This window comes from Cricetulus griseus, assembly GCF_003668045.3.
Source record: "Cricetulus griseus strain 17A/GY chromosome 1 unlocalized genomic scaffold, alternate assembly CriGri-PICRH-1.0 chr1_1, whole genome shotgun sequence".
Taxonomy (NCBI): Eukaryota; Metazoa; Chordata; class Mammalia; order Rodentia; family Cricetidae; genus Cricetulus; species Cricetulus griseus.
In genome coordinates, this window is record NW_023276807.1 from 101082201 (window position 1) to 101098469 (window position 16269).

At 46.0% G+C, this 16269-nt stretch overlaps 1 protein-coding gene across 2 annotated transcripts in view; it reads left to right on the top strand.

Annotated features, from left to right (window-relative positions):
* Osbp2 (oxysterol binding protein 2) overlaps positions 1-16269 on the top strand; it is a 144645-nt gene that overhangs the window by 56906 nt on the left and 71470 nt on the right. The window lies entirely within an intron of this gene.

Genomic DNA, 16269 nt, shown 5'->3' on the forward strand with positions numbered 1-16269 from the left:
AATGTTGAAACTGCAGATGGTATCTGTTGGGGAATAATAGCTGGGTTAGTAAATACACCTGAGTATGGTCCCCAGAACTTTTTTTTTTTATTTTTAGACAACATGATATGATGTCCTTGTAATCCCAGCTCTTTCAGACAGACAGACGGTTAGACCCCTTAGGCTCCCTGGCCAGCCAGCTTGGCTTCGTCAGAGAGCTCCAGGCCAATGGCAGACCCTGTCTCAAAAACAAGGTGAGTGGCTCTGGTGTCCTCTGCCTCCACATCTACCTGAAAATACATGAATGTGTGTACACTTGCACATGTGCACACAGACAGGCAGACAGACAGACAGACAGACAGACAGACAGACAGACACACACACACACACAGTTTTAGCCCTTAATTCATACACAGGAAGAGTAGGGTACAGGGGACTCTAATGAAAAGCAGCATCCCATCTTACTCCTTCTCTATACAGAACACCAAAGCAGTCATTTCTGCCCTTAGTTAATGCAGTGGTGTCAGCCTGAGTCATTTGCCCTCTGGCTCAGGCCCTGACCTGTGCAGTGGTATGGAGAGGTCAGAGCAGAAGCCTGGGAGCCTCTGGCATGGAAGCCAGTCCAGGAGGGTGCTTCACCTCTCCATCACACCAACCCCCTCCCAGGAGGGTGCTCCACCTCTCCATCACACCATCTCCCTCCCAGGGGAGGGTGCTCCACCTCTCCATCACACCAACCCCCCTCCCAGGAGGGTGCTCCACCTCTCCATCACACCTGTACTTTCCAGAGCCCACTGACTTGGCTTCTCCAGGTTTACTTGCCCTGAAGTGGGTTGAAGCACTCAGGAATCAGGCTGTGTGTGGGGGAAGGAGACTCATAAAGATGTCACCCCATTTCCTTTCCCTGTGCCCAGGTTGTAAGACTGACCACAGATGGTGCTGGGTTCTATGTCCATGTCAGCACTGGGGCATTGCTTCAGTGGTCACATGGTCTAGTTCATCCAAAGAAGAGAGGCCCTGCTCAGATAGGAAGAAAGTCTGTACTTTGATCACTGTTAGGTAGTGGTGCTTAGTTAATAACAGTTGTCCTCCAAACTCAGCTTGCGTTCAAGAAGACAGGTAGTGTCTCTCTGTAGCCATTGCGTGCGGCTCAGTGTGGATGCAGGGCTGGGGGCTTAGCAGGTACCCAGGAAATACATCAGGAATCAGCCTTACATGGCGACTTTGAGAGCTATGCCTGCCTCCGAGTAGGCGAGGATATGGGATGATGGGAGGGACTCAGAAAGTGTTGCTTGGTTTGTTGTTTGGTGGAGGACATTCAGGTTCAGCAGCCAGCGGACTCTGGAGCTGTCTGGGCCACCACCAATCCCACAAAAGCACCCTGAGACCATGTGCCTCTCCTGTGTTCTTAGATGGAGCCATTTTTGTTGCACGGAACCTCGAGAGGGGAGCAGAACATGTGTTAGAATTTTATTAGCTATCAAGCTGGCACCCTCCTGCTGGCGAGCAGCTGGAGAAGGTGATCTGCACTCGTTAACTGAATCCTGTCAGAGAACACCTCTTCCTTGACAGGTTTCAGCTACCCAGACTGGTGTTTCTCAGGGACTGGCCCCAGGGAGTGCTGGGCTGGGCATTGGGCACTTGCTCCAGGAGAGAGAGCTGGGATGTGTCTGCTGATGGGGGGGGCAGGGGAGTGGGGGACACTAGGCTTTAGCAGGAGGCTGGAGGAGTCGAGCACAGGAAGATTCACGAAGTGATTGCTCTAACTGGAAGACGTGTCCCTTCAAAGTTTCTTGATGAGAATGCATTTTTCCCACTCTTCTCTTTTGTCTTCAATACAAGTCTTAAAAAGTCTTTATTGAGGTATGATTGACTTGCAACAAAATGCTTATAAGTTTTGACCAACATATGTACCCCCCAAAATAATCATGATCTCTTGATAATGTACAAATTTTTCACTCTCAAAATATCCTCTACTGCTCCCCCCACCCAGGCTTTTTCTGTCACCCCAGATATCATAAACCTGTCTTCTGGCACAATAGGTTAGCTTGCACTTTCCAGAGCTTGTTTTCTTTTGTTTTGATTATACTGTTTATTTGTGTTTATATGTATCAGTGCACATGTGCCATAAAAGGCAGAAGACAATTTTGTTCATTCTCCTTCTATCATGTGGGTCCTGGGGATCAAATTCAGGTTGACAGGTTTGGTAGCAAGTGCCTTACTCAAGTCGTCTCTCCATCCCTAGAAATTACTACAAATGGAAGTGCACAGTATGCACCCTGTGATTGGCTTCTGTCTTAGGGTTTTATTGGGGTTGGCTTACAGGTCGTGGAAGGAAGCATGACAGCGTGCAGGCAGACATGGTGCTGGAGAGGTAGCCAAGAGTTCTATATTTAGATAGGCAGGCAGCAGGGAGAGAGTGACACTGGGTCAGGCCTGACAGTTGAAACCTCAAAGCCCACTCCCAGTGACACAATTCCTCTAACAAGGCCACACCTAATCCACAAGGCCCTATAAGGCAGGGGCGCCATTTTCATTCAAACCACCACAGATTCATTTACCCAGTATAGACATTTTGACATTTATTTTTGTCTTCGTATCTCAAGTTTTGTTGGCTCTATTGCTAAGCTGTATGCCAAAATAATCCATTGTTTGTTGATGGACATTGAGTGGTTTCCATATTTGCCCAGGGCGAAGAAGCTGATGAGAACATTCATGTTCAGTTCGTTGTGGGGGTTCATATTACCTTTTCTCTGGGGTAAGTACCTAGGAGTCAGATGACTGAATCACAGAATAGATCCATGTTCCAACCTTTAAAAAAAATGCCCATCTGTCTTCCAGAGTGATTGTAGATTTTTTAAATATCTATGGACAATGCCAGAGTCCTGGGGGTGTGGGACTGGTAGACAGTCAACCATCTCACAACAACTCAAGGAAGTGTTGAATGCAGGCTTTCCCAAAGATCAAAATAAGCATTTTGCCGAGGTGTGTATGTGGATGCCATGCCGTAGTGTGTGTGTGTGTGTGTGTGTGTGTGTGTGTGTGTGTGTGTGCGCGCGCGCGCGTGCGTGCGTGCGTGCGTGCGTGCTACTACATCTAGCTTTTGTGAGGGTCCTGAGCATTCCGTCTCAAGCTTGCAAGGCAAGTGTTCTACCAACTAGGCCACCTCTCAACCTGATTCTGTTTTCTCACATGTTGCAATGTCTCATGGAGTGCTTTCTATTTCAAAAAGTGGGGAACCTGGTACATTCAGTGTTTTTGGTTCCCCTGTAGGTCACTACAGACAGGTCATTGTCTCTCATGGTCCTCTGGACCATAAAATAGTCTATCTTAGAGGCAGAGAGCCTCGGTCACACAAAATGTTCTTAGAAGCACTTTAGCTGAAAAGCACTGACTCCCCATTTGGGCCTAGAAGGTAACTCAAGCCAGGACAGAAGCCTGGCATCACTGCCTTTAATTCTGTTTCCTTTATTTTGGGTTGATCACTGACTTAGCCCCCACCCCAGGCACAGTGATCACTTAAGGGAGCCCCTGTCTAAAAGCTGTTAGTGCCCACCATCTCATCCATTCAGCCCCAAAGGCACAGCTTTTATAATCTGACATGCCCTGATCCAGGCTGCCCCTCGCCTAAATGTACTGGGATGTCTTCGGTCATTGTTCTAAACCTTGCAGTCACCTTAGACTTGGGACAGTAGAGCCTTTCAGGCCACAAACCTTGTGAAATCAACCCAAAAGGATAACATATGGGAACTGGAATGTCCCCTCAACCAACAAGGACATCTTTGAAACTTTTTGTACTACTGGGCCTGAGTAGTGATTAGCCAGAGAGCGCAGGGCTCTTGTAGGTATAGCTCCTGCCTAGTCCTGATCCTTCTTGCATCTAGCCTAAAGATTGTGTCTGCCCAGCATACAGACTTGTGGTCACTGAACCACTTCACTGGTGCATCCCAGCATGGCCCTATTGATTCAGTCTCCTTTCTCTGCTCTTGACTCTCCTCTTTAGCTAGCATGTTGGGACAAGTAGTTGAGTCTAGCCTGCTAGGACTCCTGAGGCTGGGATTCTTTTTGCCCTAAATTTCTGGGCACATTCAGAGAACCTTTGTCTAAAGGTGAATGGCTGCTGTGCTGATAAGTCATTTGCTCCAAAATCTGATGGGTCATGTAAAATCTTGCCACTAGGGATATCTGTATAAGAAGGGAATTTATGAGCCAGCTAAGAGGTGCACAACTAAGAGGGTATGCACCTGTGGATGAAAGAAACTGGATTCCTGGATTCCTGTCTCTCACCCCAAACTCAATTGGAACAAAGACCTTAATAAAATACCTGAAACTTTAAAGAAAAACACTTGAAGATGTAGACATGAGGTAAGGACTTTCTGAAAAGGAAAAAAGGAAGAAGAAAGAAGAAGAAGAAAGAAGAAAGAAGAAAGAAGAAGAAGAAGAAGAAGAAGAAGAAGAAGAAGAAGAAGAAGAAGAGGAGAAAATCCCAGTAATTGACAAATGGGATTTCAGGACTCTGAGAAGCTCCTTCCAAACAAAGGAAATGCTCACCAGAGTGAGCATTTGCCCACACACATGTGACAGGGGTTAAGATATCGAAGAAAAAAGAACTGAAAAAGCAAGTGCCCGAAACGAACCATCCCATCACTGGATGGACTAGTGAGCTAGCCAAACTGTTCTCAGAAGGGGCCAGCGAGGGGCCAGCAGGAGGGCTCAGTGACCACTCGGGCCTTACAACCTGAATGTGATCCCCACCTGGAGATGGAAAGAAGAACCAATTCCACAAAGTTATCTTCTGCTTTCTGTCTCTGCATGCCCCCAATCATAAAATAAAACACATGTCATCATACAAAATTAAATATTTAGAAATTTTAAAAGAAGAAAACATTGTTGAATTGAAAAATTGTTGAAAAAGTACTCAGCATCCTTAGTCATCAAGGAAATGCATATTAAAACTGGTTTGTGACTTGGTACCATCCTAATTGGAATGACTGTCAGCAAGGAAACATGACAACGTAACGGTGAGGACATGGGGAGAGAGGAAGCCAATGCACTGCTGGTGGAAGTGAGAGCCGGTGGAAATCAGTGTGGTGTTTCCTCGGGACCCAGCTGCACTACTCCCGGGTATAAACCCAAAAGATGGTCAGTCCTCCCACAGAGGCACTGGCATATCTGTGTTCCTTACTGCTCTCTTCAGAACAGTGAGGAAATGGAACCATCTTAGATGTCTGTTAACACACAATGTGACACATACACATAATGGAGTTTTTTTTTTAATTCAGCTATAAAGAAGAATGAAATTGTATCATTTTAAGTAAAATTGATGATTGCTCTGGAAGTCATGTTATACAAAGTAAGCTTGACTAAAAGTCTATATGTGGATCCAGACTTAAATATATGCGTGTGTCTCTAGCTGTGTATGTATGCATCATGAACTCTGTGTATGAACTGTGTGTTCATATAAACTCTGTATGTATGAACTATATGCATCATGAGCCCTCATCTCCCCTCCCGCCGTGTGTGTGTGTGTGTGTGTGTGTGTGTGTGTGTGTGTGTGTGTGTTTGATGAAAATAGAGGACCATGCAGCCGGGTGTTGGTGGTGCATGCTTTTAATCCTAGCACTCGGGAGACAGAGGCAGGTGGATCTCTGAGTTCGAGACCAGCCTGGTCTACAAGAGCTAGTTCCAGGACAGGCTCCAAAGCCACAGAGAAACCCTGTCTCAAAACACCCCCACCAAAAAAAAAAAAAAAAAAAAAAAAAAGAAAAAAAAAGAAAGGACCATGAGAAGGGAGGGCAATCTTGTAAGAGAGAGCAAGGAGGGGAAACAGGAACACAATGGACTCCATGTGATATAGGAACACAATGGAGTATATCGTATGACGTTATACCTGGGGACATGTGAGCAAACATCTAATGACTCCTGACAGAGAACCAATGACAGACCAAAGTATAGATCCACAGAAGTCCATCAAGGTGAACCAATGAGTTTTATTGGGGTTACTTATAGGACTATGGGCAAGGAGTTTCTTACAGGAGCCGAAATAATTCAAGTCAGTTGCATCACCAAAGCCCACTCCAGCATATTGTGACAGTTCACCAAAGCTGGAGACTTGGAGCTCACTGCTCAGCATTCAGGTGGCTCAAAAGGTTGAGAAATGTCCTTTGTAGGTGGCTCAGCTGGTCTGAGCCCCTCTCTCTGCTTCTTCAAGGCTGTTTGACTGGTCTTCGTCTTTCTGGCAGCTTGCTGGTCTGAGAGTAATCTCAGCAGGCCTTACTGCTTATATATGCTTGGGAGAGGGGCTAATGAATCTAGTCAGTTTCAGGGACTTCCTGAAGTCACTGAGTTGTTTACTTCCTGAGCTTAAGGAGCTTCAATGTAGGGTGGGTCTTTTCGCCCATTTAGAACATCCTGTTGTTTTACCTCGCTGTGAACATCCTGTCTTAAAATACCCCTTTACATCCTGTATCTTAACAAGCTACCCTCATAGACAGAATATCTTAAACTGTGGGGAAGCCATTACACAGCAGGGCTCTATTAGGAAGGAGGAACCAGGAGAGGGCAGAGGAGGCAAAGGAAGGCCATGGGGAGGAAAAGGACTTACAGCACATATTGACATTTTCATATATATGTGAAAATGTCAAAACAAAACCTATTACATCTCTAATTTTAAAAATAAACTAAATCATGAAAAAGAAATGCAACCTGTGAAGATTTGCTAGAAATAGAAAACCCACAGCACTTTTTAAATGTGAAATGTCCATTTACCTGGCCAGCATGGTGCTGATCAGTCCTACAAGTACCCCCTGGGCAGTGCCTAGCTGGGTAAAGCAGCCAGGCAGGGGTGGGCCAGAGCCTGGGCCTGAGTTTCCACACCGGAGTCACTTGTGTCCATGTTTAGCTGCCCTCAGTGTGTGAGTGTTTGTAGAATTTCCTGACAGGTGTTGCAAGTATGGATTCTGTCTCAGAATCCACACAGCTTCACAGCAAGCTGCACGTGTGTTGTTATCAAAATGCTGTGGGTGCTGGGGCTTGGGGTGTGGGCCTGTAATGCCAGCTACTTGGGAGGCCAAGGCAGAAATATGGCAAGCTCAAGGCCAACTGGGAACTTACCAAGCTTGTGTGATGGAGTGCTCTCCTAGTGTGAGGCCCCAAGTCCAATCCCCACAACTGAAAATATATAAAATATGCAATAAGAGGCTGTAGGTGAAAATCCTGGGCTTTCATTCTTAGAACCAGCTGGCATTTCTGAAGCTGGATTTTGGAGTGTGAACCATAGTTCACCTAGTGAGAAAGGTAGCATTCAAGTCTCTTTGGAAAGAAGGGACCATTCGACAAATGTGTTCTTAATTATATTCTCCAGAAATTGATATTTTTAGCAGTTATGACGAGGTCACCTGATGCTTATGACCTATAAAAGTATATCTGATTTTTCCCGACAGCCTCTATTCTGTTTCTGTCACTCTTTTCCATTGATCTCTGCATGGACCCCTGTCCCTGTCCTCCACAATTGGATCACATGAGTGTGCTATATTTTAGTGGCTGGTGGGTATCTCCTCGCACACTGCTCTCCAATTTTATGTGCATTGCCATTTACTCTTTTCTTAAATTTTTAAAATTAACTACTTTTCCCCAACCTGATCTGTTTACCCCTCCCTCCACTCCTCCCAGTCTCACCCCAACTCCCCCGTCCACTCCTCCTCCTTTCTCTTCAGAAAAGAGCAGACCTCCAATGGATATCAGCAGCCATGGTGTATCAAGGTGCAGTAAGACTAGGCACGTCCTCTCTTACTAAGGCTGAACGAAGCAACCCCGTGGGAGGAAAGGGTCCCAAAAGCAGGCAATAGAGTCAGAGACAGTCCCTACTCCCTCTGGCAGGAGTCCCATAGAGGACCAGGCCACACAACTGTAACATATGGGCAGAGGGCCCAGGTCAGTCCCACGCACGTTCTCTGGTTATGGGTTCAGTCTCTGTGAGCTCCTATGAGCCCAGGTCAGTTGATTCTGTAGGTTTTCTTGTGGGGTCCTTGACTCCTCTGGCTCCCATATTCCTCCCTCCCTCTTCACAGGAGTCCCTCGGGTCCACCTAATGTTTGACTATGGATCTCTGCATTTGTTTCCATCTGTTGCGAGGTAAAGCCTCTCTTACGACAAGTGGGCTAGGCAGGGATCTATGAATGTAGTAGAACATCATTAGAATCATTTCATTGGCTTATTTTCTTTTTTGCCAGTTGTGTTTGGTTCTATCCTAGATCTCTAGGCCTCTGGGCTGTCTAGTCTCTGCATCCTGGCCCTCCAGGCAGTATCTGGGGTGGGCTTCCTCTCATGGTATGGAACTCAAGCTGGACCAGTCATATCACTCCCATAATTTCTGCAACACTTTTGTCCCAGCATATCTTTCAGACAGGGCAAATTGTAGGTTAGAGCAGAGGTTATGTGGCTGGGTTTGGGTTCCAATCCCTCCATTGGAAGTCTTGCATGGTTGCAGGTGGTGGTTGGTTCAGGCTCCATGTCTCTCACTGCTAGGAGTCTTAACTAGGGTCACCCTCATAGATTCCTGGGAGTTTCTGTTGCTCTAGGTTTCTAGCTCATCCCAGCGATGCCCTTGTCTTTCCCAGTACTCTCTCCCTCCATCTTCCCCCCCACCTATCCCTCCTGTTCCCATGGCCACCCTACCCCCATTGAGGCCTGCCCCCATCCTCCTGTGATGTCTATTCTATTTCCCCTTCACAGTGAGATTCATGTGCCCCCTTGAGCCCTCTTTAGTTAGCTTCTTTGGGTCTGTGGATTGTAGCATGGTTATCCTTTACAGCTAATATCCACCTATAAGTGAGTACACATTGTTTGTCTTTCTGGGTCTTGGTTACCTCATTTAGGATGATCTTTCTAGTTCTATCCAGAATTCACCCGTTTGACTGAGCAGTGCTCTGGGGTGCTGTTTGGCTTTGGACTTCTGTTACACATTCACATTCCCTCTGGAGCCCTGTAAGGTGGGCTGTGTTTTGAGCACCCGTGACTCACTCATGTCAGTGCTCAATGTTCCTGATCTGGAAAAGTTGCTTTCCTGCTAAATTTTATAGAGTTTCATATATTTGAAGTCAGTTCATATGTATATAATATGGCTTACATTTGGGGGTGGGTGCTGGGGATTGAACTCAGAGCCTTGCTCTTGCTGAGTGTATCAGTTGCTTTCTATTGCTGTGATACAGCACCATGCCCAAGAGCAATTTGTGGAAGAGGGAGCTGATTTTGGCTTGTGGTTCCAGAGGGATGAGAGTCCATCGTGGCAGGAGGCATGGCAGCCAATGACAGGAGTGGGAAGTTGGGAGAGCATATTCTCAACTTCAAGCACAATGCAAATAGAGCAAATTGGAGGTTGGATGACGCTATAGCCTCAAAGCCCACCCCTAGTGACGTACTTCCTGAAGCAAGGCAGCTTAAAGGTCCCCAAACAGTGCCACCAACTGAGGATCAAATACCTTAGCCTTTGGGGACATTCCCATCCAAAGCACAATAGGCAAGCATTCTGCCTCGGAGTTACATCCCAGAAATCAGTTAATATATGTCATCAGTATTTACCGAACATCTCTCTGTGCCAGATAATGATGGGAGCTGAGAGTCAAAGGATCCCACTGCCAGCTTGCAGGGACATCCCCACAGCTGTGAGGAGGCAGACAAGCCACTGGGAGTGTGCCTGGTACTCTGTGCTAGTAAAGGGTGCGCCAGGATAGGCACTTAAGCAGCAGCTTAGGTCAGGGGAGCCTGCTTGGAGGAAGTGATGTTTGACACAAGAGTTGAAGGGCAAGAAGAAAGTATCCTGGAAGAGGTGGGTTGGGAGCCAGGGTGGCCATTTGGAGAGTCAGAGATGGGTGAGGTGGGAGGGTGACATCTCAAGATGGGGCTAGAGGAGTCAGACTCATGCAGGAGCAAAGGCCCCAGGGAGAGCTGCAGTCTTGGCTTTGTTTCCTCTGGCTGCAGGCAGAGAGTTGATCAGAGCCAATCAGGATGGTGGTGGCCGAGGGGCCTGTGGGTCCTGATGTTGGATGGAGGTATCAGCAGGTCGTGACACTGGAGAGGGACAGCTTCAGGGAGTAGACACAAGCTCCATGTTTAGTTTGTTCCAGAGCCCAAGCGAATTCCTGAAGCTCTTAGCTGTGTCACTTTGCAGCCCCATGACCTGGAAGAAGGTCTAACCCCTCCTCATGCTCACCTGTCTCAGTTCCTTTATTTGAAGAGTTGGGTTGTTATAAAAATGTGTAAAGTTTCAGCACCATGCCCATCCTACTGCAGTGTCCATAACAAGTGACACTGACAGTGGCATTGGTGGGACAGTTTGATTAGCTGTTAAAAGAAAGGGGAGGTAGAGAGTGGTGCCATTTCTTTTAAACATTTTATTTATTAGGGCTGGAGAGAGGGCCCCATGGTTAAAAGCATTCACTGCTCTTCCCACACCTGCACAGCAGCTTACAACTGGCTGTAACTTTAGTTTGAGGGGGATCTGACACCTTCTTCTGGCCTCCACAGTCACTGTATGCATGTGGCACACAGAAATACAGGCAGACAGAACACCACACACATAAAAGAAAAGGAAAAGTGTTAATATTTATGTATATACAGGCTGGCCTCAGAATCCTGCACAGGAGCAATTCCTCTAATCCAATCTCCCTGAGTAACCTCCACCACACTGAGCCTGGCACCTGCCTCCTATCACCTGTTTCCCCAGTACCATGTTAACACCTTAGCATCACTGCTCTAGTGTTGGATGCAAAGTTCCCCTTTCTTCCCCTTTTCCTCTGAGAGAACCTATCAGGAGATGCAGCCCAACCACCAGGGGGCACTGGCAGCAAGTGGCTTGCAGAACTCTTCCTTCCATTAGGGCCTTGAGTTAATGGGGTAGCTGGCAAACCAACCATGGCCTTTCATGCAATTCAGTCTGATGATTTTGCTGTGGCTCAGACACGCAGAGCCGTGGCAATTACACAGGAAATCAGATTATCACAGGAGCTTTGGCCTGATGAGTCTCGAGAGCCAGCAACTGTGTTAATTAATAAGTTGTGTTGGCTTCCGGGCTTCGCTGAGGGCAGATCCTTTATTTTGTAATAGCTTTGGAACTAATCTACATGAGTCACAACAAATGGGCACAAAATTGCAGGGCATCAGCCTATGTGCAGTGTGCCCCACTAACCTGTTGGTTGTCTCAGAGCCCCTCTGTGGGAGGATGAACAGGGAATGTTTGCTTCTGGTGTTGAGCAGTGAGAACAGCTGGTCTTTGCATTGGTTCACTTGAAGAAGCAGAGGGGGCTTCTGGGGGGTATTACTGGGCCATCTTGGAAATGGATCCTGGGAGTGCAGAGAGGGCTTTAGGAGAAAACTCCCCTCTAGACCTGCATCTCTTCTACCCTTTCCAGGTGCCAGTTGCTAACACAAGTGAGCGAGCTCTTCTCAGCATTAGCCCTGCCCACTCAGCCCAGACACTGGCAGGGGAAAAAAAGAAGAACATGCAGAGCTCTCAGAAACTAAAGACCCAAAGAGCCCTAGACCAGTTCAGAACAACTGGGCAGGTCAGCATCAAATCCACCATAAGGCCCTAGGGAAGGAAACTTAGTTGAGAAGGACTTTACAGTCTTTATAGACGGTAGTACCCCAAGAGCCTTGAGCAGGATGGGTGCTCTCTACAAACAACTGCAGTCTTGGCTCCTCTGCCAGAACAAATGGTTTTCATTTAGATAGCATCTCTGTTTTGTGCTGCGCTATTGAGGATGGGGTGGGGGGTGTCTCATTGGAAACATGTGCTGTTGTGTGCCACTTTTTCATGGCCAGTATCTGGGGGAGGAAAGGACTCTGTGTCTATGCAACAAAGTGATGAGCTGCAGAAAGAAGACTGGGTAGCAGGTGTCAACTGGATGTGCATACCTTGGGCTGTAGGTAGTAGAAGGCACGCATGTTTATTCTTGTGCCTTCTTGAGTTCCACCATTGACAGGAATGCCCAGGTGTGAGAAAGGCTTTGACTAGGCAGCCCTACACGATACATGGAATCGCTGCTGACTTACATTTGAGAGCCAAGTGGGAAAAGTTTGACAGGTTGAAACTATAGCATGCATGTTGTACAGAGATTTGGATGCATGTCAATTCACAGGTACATTCTCTAAGGTAGTTTTGAGGGAGACAGGCAAGAAGACAAAGCCAGTGAGCCAGTGAATCCACATTGGTCTCAAGAATTCCAGTAGACCTCAATGTGAGAGTGAATTTGAACTGTGTGTGCATTTTCATGTGTGTCTAGCTGTATGTATGTATGTGGTCGCCCATCAGAACTGGATGGTAGGACCCCATTACTGAAGACGCCAAACACACACTTTGGATACAGAAGACAGAAATCAAGCAGGAAGTGAAGTAGAAGAAGCCTTCTTCCTGCTTTCATAGTGCTGGAAGCTGCTATGCAGGGTGCTGGTGGAGTAAAGCTGTCAACAGCCTTATTGAGCTGTGGACTCTGCCTGCTACATGTCACTATTGCCCCTGTGGGCACATCTTGTAGCAGGCAGAGTCCACAGCTCAATAAGGCTACTGCTTTTTGATTGGATCTGAGGCCCACTCCAAGGGAGCAATAAACCTGGCAAGAGCCTGTGACTGGGGACGACTTGGGCCGTAGAGGCAGCCCACACTATTGTTTTGCTTACTGTTTCATGTAGATGCACATTGAGCATGATGCTACTGAAAACATCTTGCTTTCAAATAAAACACATTTTCAAGATTAGTCCTATCATAGAAATGCAATTGTATAAAAATCCTTCTGTAACACAATACCATGTACAATGAACGTACACAAAGAAAATGAAGCTGATAAAACAAGTGGGGGAAAAAAAAAGGAAGAGGGGATAGCCAGCCCTCCTGTGGCCTCTTTAAGGTTATGCCCTGGCTAGACAACCCTATCTGAAAAGGCAAACTTCGAAGCCCTTCTAATGTCGTGTTTGGGATTTTGGATCACTTTGGATTTCAGATGTTCTGATTAGGGTTACTGCTCAATCTGTCAAATCTATGCAGGTGTTTCAAGATCTGAAAACCTTTGAAGTCTGAAACATCTGTGTCCAAACATTCAGATAAGGCACACTCAACCCATATTGTTTTGTTTAGTGTCGACCTTCAGGGTTTTGACTGTATATGTTGAGTGTGTTACAGATAAGGATTTTTTGTTGTTTTTTGCCTAGAACTCCCTGGGCATCTTGAATAAGTAAATTAATGACTTTCACAAGATTTAAGAAGATTGGTGGCCACTGTTTTTTCCACAGCTTCTGAATTCTCTCCACTCTTCCTCTTGTGGGACTCTCATACGGATGTTGGACCATCTGTTGTCTCCTACACCTCTTTCTCCCCATTAGTCTTAGTTGTTCAGTCTCTGAGCTTGCTAAATTTGGTTTCGGCTCTGTTCATTTTGCTGTTGCACTTGTTAAAACCTTTTATGTCCTAGAATTTCTGGTCATTTTTGTTTCTGGTTACATTGGAACATTCCATCTGTTTACTTATTTTGTTCTTTACATCTTCTTCTTTAACTTTGTGATCGTAGTCACTTTGAAGTCAGCTTTAGGCCCATCAGCCAGCTCTGGTAAATTAATTCCTCTCAGGCTCTTGGTACCTCAGCCATCTGTGGTCTCTCAAGTTGGTGCCATTTCTGTGGAATATTCTTTGTTGCTGTAAGTGCCCACTGGCTTTGAGCAGGCTGGGGAGGTAAATTGTAAACACTTCCCAGAGGTTGTGAAAATAATCACACAAGACTCAGCTCCTGGAACTCGGGCTGCCTAGTGGGTGTGGAGGGAAAGTGGAATTGGTTTTCTCTGTTCTTAGTTATTATGTATCAGAAGTTTTGAAGCAGTATAAGCTTAAGCCCATTTACAAAGGAAATACCTTTGATATTTAACTCAATTACTACTGTTATTTGACATTTTCTTCAAACTCTTTGGGTTTTTTGAGACAAGGTCTCAATATGTAGCCCTGGTTGGCCTGGAACTATGTAAACTATTCTGGAATTGAGTCTCTGCCTCCTGAGTGTAGGAATTAAAGGTGTATGCCATTGTCTTAGGGTTTCTATTGCTGTGAAGAGGCACCATGACCACAGCAACTCTCATAAAGAAAAACATTTAATTGAGGTGGTGGCTTACATTTTCATTATCCATTATCATCATGTCAGGATATGGTGGCATGCAGGTAGACATGGTACTAGAGGAGCCGAGAGTTCTACATCTTTTTTTTTTTTTTTTTTTTTTTTTTTTTTTTTTTTTGGTTTTTTCAAGACAGGGTTTCTCTGTGGCTTTGGAGGCTGTCCTGGAACTAGCTCTTGTAGACCAGGCTGGTCTCGAACTCACAGAGATCTGCCTGCCTCTGCCTCCCGAGTGCTGGGATTAAAGGCGTGCACCACCAACGCCCGGCGAGAGTTCTACATCTTGATCTGCAGGCAACAGAAGCATCTGTGTCACTAGGTGTAGCTTAGCATAGGAGGCCTCAAAGCCCACCCCCACAGTGCCACTCTTCCTCCAGCAGAGCCACACCTCCTCATAGTACCACTCCCTATGGGAGCCATTTTCTTTCAAACCACCACAGCCATCATTCCCTGCTTTCACTCTTTGTTAATATATATATTTCAGACAATCATTGGTTTTAAAAAAAGGTTTTATTGTAGCCAAATAGATAAATAAAAGGAAAAAGTGTTTGCCCTCCAAGTGTGAGAACTGGAATTCAGATTTGCAGAACCCACATAAAGTCTAGGCAGGTGTGAGAGCTCCCTGTAATCACAGTGCACTTGGAAGGTGAAAATGGGATCCTTGGGGCAAGCTGAGCTGGAGAGTTTCAGGTTCAGTGACACTCTCTGCTTCAATATATAAGGCAGAAACTCATTGAGGAATACAGCTAACATCTGGCCTCCACATGCTTGAGCCCACACACAAATGCACATATGCAGGCATGAACACCACAAATACATACACATGCAAAAGATTTAAAAGTTTCAAAGTAAAATACATACATATAAAAGTTACCATTTTAGCCATTTTTAAATATTTTTATCTATTCCTTGACAGTTTCACACATATGTATGGTGTGTCTTGGTTGTATCCTCCCTCTGCTGCCCCCTCACCCTCCCTCCAGACCTTCATGTCTTCTTTCTTTTTTACAGCCCACTGAGTTCAATCGGTACTGCCCGAATGAGCATCAGCAACCTACCAGTGGCCACACCCCAAAGAAAAATGGCTCCTCCTCCCTCAGCAGCCATCTTTAAATGGGCAAGTTTAGTGGCACTCAGTACATTAATATCCTGGGCAGCCCTCATCTCTACCTACTCCCAGAACAAACCTTGAAAAACTGCAACTCTATGCCCATTAAATAATGATATCCCATCCCCTCTTTTCCAGTAGCCCCCTCTTTCCAGAAACCCCACTCTACTGTCTACCTTTGTGGATTTGACTTCTCTAGGAACTTCATATGAGCGAATCCTATGGTGTCATTTTGTGACTGATTTATTTCACTTGGCATCGTGTCCTTGGGTTCACCCATGGTACTACAGGTGTCAGAGCTTCCTTCCTTTTAAAGGCTGAATAGTATTCCATCGCAGGCTATGTCACAGTTTTTTCATCCATTCCCACCAACATACGAGTTCCAGATTCTCCAGACCAGCACTGGTCCTCGTCTGGTTTAGCAGCCGTGGTAAAGGGTGTCTGTGGAGTCCCACTGTGGTTCTGATTTGTATTCCTGTCATCAGTGAAGTTGGACCTCTTTCCACATGTTTATCAAACATCCATGTATGTTTGGCACATGGTCTGTTCAAGTTGTGTATTCACTTAAAAATTAAATTTATTTTGGTGTGTATATCACACAAACACACACACACACACACACACACACACACACACACACACACACACACACACACACACACATGTTCATTCTTGAGTGCATGCAAGCATGCCACAGTACATTTGTGGAGGTACATAAAACAAATTTTGGAGTCAGTTCTCTCCTTCTGTTATGTGGGTGGGTTCTGGGGGAATTGAACTCAATTTGTCAGGTTTATTAGCAAACATCTTTACCCACCCTTAGTCAGTGCTCTATTGCTTTGAAGATACACCATGACCACAGCAGCCCCTATAAAAGAAAGCATTTCACTGGGCTTGCTTAGAGTTTTAGAGGTTTAGTCCATTACCATCATGGCAGGGAGCATGGCACCAGGTAAGGCAGGAATACCTGAGTTCTACATCCAGATCTGCAGGCAGCAGGAAGAGATACTGGGCCTGGCATGAGTTTTTGAA